General features: G+C 46.4%; 1 pseudogene; it reads right to left on the reverse strand.

The window, feature by feature from the left end:
• Window positions 1–919: 919 nt before the first annotated feature.
• LOC129622366 (60S ribosomal protein L6-like) lies at window positions 920–3,301 on the reverse strand (annotated as a pseudogene).
• Between the last annotated feature and the right edge of the window lie 442 nt (window positions 3,302–3,743).

A 3,743-nucleotide genomic window follows, 5' to 3' on the forward strand; every position in this document is an offset into this window, starting at 1 on the left:
TGGAAAAGTGATTGACGCAGAGATATTTATCCTTGGCTGAACAATTCCCCCAAAAGACATTGCTTCCCACACTGATCCCAAATTCTGTAGGATCATTTGGAATATAATTATTAAAACATGTGATTGTATGGCAGAAACCAACACAATATCATAAAGCAATTATCCTTCAATTAAAAATAAAAAGACCTGATACAATATGGAAAGAAAGGTTGCCAGGTGAAGTCTACTACTCATCATCTGTTGCTATTTAACAGACTCCTAGGATAAACCTAGCAACTTAACGCCCACCTTTATCACCCCACAGTTTTTGTGAGACAGGCGTCCATGGCCAGCTGAGCCAGGTCCTGGACTTCAGGGTCTCTCACCAAACTGATACCAAGGCATCAGCCGACACTTGGGTTTCATCTGAAGGCTCAGCTGAGGAAGGACCTGCTTCCAAGAGCCAGTGTGTGTTGGCAGTATTCAGTGTCTTGAAGGTTGGTAGACTGAAGGGCCACCTCACGTCCTTGCCTCCCTCAGGGCCTGGCTTTTTACAAGACCTGAGGCCACCCTCAGTCCTTGACCTGAATCTCTCCCACATGCAGGCCTATTGTGTCAAAGCCAGCAAGGGAGAAAGTCTGCTTGTAAGACTTACATAACCTAATCAGGGAAGTGACATGGAGCTGTCTATGCCTCACCAACTTCTGAGCACAGGGTAAACTTATGGGAAACTCATAATTTTTTTTTTTAAGAGTTCATTTTTAAAAATTCTTCTCTAGCTTCTTTTTAAAGAATATTTATTTATTGTATCAGGTCTTTTTATTTTTAATTGAAGGATAATTGCTTTATGATATTGTGTTGGTTTCTGCCATACAATCAATTAGATTCACTTTTTTTTTTTTAATGGACAAGTTACTTAATTAGGTTCTCTGCAAGAAGTTCAGAACACTACTTTGTGAGGATAAATTGCATTTGTGAGATCCAGCACAGAGCGGAGGTCGCCCTGGAGCTGAGGGACAGCTTTGCTTCTTCGCAGAATTTGAGTCCCCAGCTTTCTGATTAGCCTTGTGCTGCTCTGTGATCTCGTATCGCTGTGTCAAAGATCTCAGCCTCCTGGTGTCTGGGCTTACGCAGCTGCTGCTGCTTGAAGTAAGCGTCAGGGAGACGTTCTGGGGTTTTCACACCACTGATACCGATTTTGGTGGAGGTGGCAATGACCAATTACTGGTGTGTTCTATGCAGAGGAACTCGACTGAGGGACAGAGGCCCAGTCACAAGCAGCAAGCCATGGCCCAGCTGCTTCAGGAAAACAACCCTCTTGCCTCTGGCGCCCAGGGAGGATGATCAGAATGGCCCGCGAGTGCTGCTGGCAGCGGCTTCCTCACGTGCTTACTGACGGGTTTTTTGCCGTGACTCAACAGCTCTCAAGGCACGTCTCCAGTAGGGTAACACCTAGGCATTTGGCAAAGTTTGACCACGCAGGTACCTCCATTCTTGTTGCCACCAACTGGTTTTGTGACAGTAGCAAGAACCCTAACCTTTTTCTTTTCGACCTTGGTTTTAGCTGCTGAATACTTCCTCGTGTACAAGGCCTGTTGGAGTACATAGCTGATTGGGAATATCTGCCAATTCCTCTGACCAGGACAGGGTTTCGGCTGCAGTGGGGCTCCCTCTTCTTAACCTTCTTCACCTTTTTAGCCTTGTCGCCAGCATCAGCCTTCCTGGCTTCAGGTTTTTTCTCCTTAGTATCTGGCTTCTCAGCCTTTTCACCCGCCATCTTGCAAGATGGGAAAAAGCCATACATGAATCTTTAATATTCGCTAATAATTACAAAATAGATCTTCTTTGGAAAACCTTTCCACTGTTACTTCTAAGATCGAAGACTGACACACACATGAAGCTCGGTGTGTTCTCACCGTGACTCATCCTACGTTGGAATCAGTCATCTCCTACAGAGTTGTATGTGGACTAACAGACAGTATAAGGTAAACATCACCCAGCCTGTGTGGTCTAAAATGTGGCTCTAGTTATGTCATTCCCCCACGTAAAGACCTTCCATAGTTCCCCATAAAATACAGACTCCTGGTGTAGCATTTGTCATGTGACCCAAACCACCTTTCAAGGCTTTCTCCCCATTATACCACTCCCTGCCCTGCCTCCCCATGTATGTCTTCTCTCCTGCCCTCGGTGGCACGCTTCCCTCCCCTCACCATCTCCTGTCTGCCAGGGGAAAGCCCACCTCTTCCAAGGAGTGTCTCCCGGATCCCACGACCAACCCAAGCCAAGTGCTTTGTCTCCCACTTTCTGCCCCAACACAGCTTTAGGCTTTGCTTGGAAACCTGTCCTGTGCTGACCTTCTTCCTGGCTTGAGCTCTGCCTCTTCTCTGATTCTGCCTTCTCTCTGCCACATGAGACCAAATGCTCGCCAAGGTGAGAGACTGTCCATCATTCTCTGTGTAGCCCTTCCCACACCTGCAACACCACCTCAGGCTCAGTGAGGAGTTGTTACTGGTGTTTGTGGAACTGAATATAATGAAGGGCAGATCCATATGGGGGTGCAGACATCCAGAGGGTGGGGAAAAAGTTTCTACTAAAGAAGTACCCTGTGGCCAGAGGAGTTTGGAAAGCAAGGTGTGTCCTGTCCCTCAGGAAGTATCCCCATGGATATCAGATGATTCAAGTTTCTAAGAAGTGCTGCAGTAAAGAAATGGACACCCCAACATCGGTTTTGTGTCATGCTGGGATTTGGGCAGGAGAACTGGAAGCAGCCTAGTCATGTGTCTACAATGCCGCTGCCCATTCGGATCGCTTTTCTCATGGTCAGGCTGTGTTTATCAAGCTAAATAGTCATTCATTCCCCTGGTTTATTCACAGGCGATTCCAGAATGGTTTAAATTCATGATGCTCTGAAAGGATTCTCAACTCCTGAAAATACACAAATCCTACTCTTAGGAACGAAGCTATCCACACTGTGTTCAAACTGTGTTTGATAACTAGTTTGACCTGACCCTGTCCTCTTGGATTATCTGCTCAAAGTTCCAGAGACTGTATTTAAAGATTTCAGATGTTAGAGACTCACCTTTTCACCAACCTTTGCCAGAGTCAATCCGACTTAATGGATGTTTAATAAGCATTTCCTGTGTGTCAGGCATCATGCTAGGTGCTGAGGGTACAAAACTCAGTAATAAACGGTTCTTAAAGGATGTACAGCCTGACTCAGAACACGACAGATTCTCCTCCTGCAATTCTGTGAGCGCTGAAATCCTGATATGCACGGGGTCACGAGCAAGAGTGGAGGAGGAGACACAGTCTAGAGAAGGCAGGTAAAAGAGGCCAAACGGGTACTCTGGGAATAAAGGCGGAAAAAACAAGTCCAGCTCAACAGACTTGTTTTTTTAACACTCACTCTCTGCCAACAACTCTGTCTGCCAGGTCCTAAGGGTTCTAAGATGAATGAGACACACTCCCTTCCGTCCAGGACCTTAACTGGGGGTGGTGGGGGCAGAGGTCGGGTGACGCTCATAATAGGGGTCAGGTGAGGGGCTGATTAATGGGTACATGCAATCCAAGGACCGTGTGATGAATTGCCGGTAGAGGAACCTTCCATTTTCATTTAGGCAATCATTTCTTGCCTCTACTCTTAAAAAAGAGCTAACATGGTTCCTCTCGGTGTCTTGAGCCCATAAACCTAAAGACCTGATAGCTATGAGCTTCAGAATTTCCATCTGGTTTCTGATAACCCCCACCTTAAATCTCCTCCTCCT

This window comes from Bubalus kerabau, chromosome 11 (assembly GCF_029407905.1).
Source record: "Bubalus kerabau isolate K-KA32 ecotype Philippines breed swamp buffalo chromosome 11, PCC_UOA_SB_1v2, whole genome shotgun sequence".
NCBI classification, from domain to species: domain Eukaryota; kingdom Metazoa; phylum Chordata; class Mammalia; order Artiodactyla; family Bovidae; genus Bubalus; species Bubalus kerabau.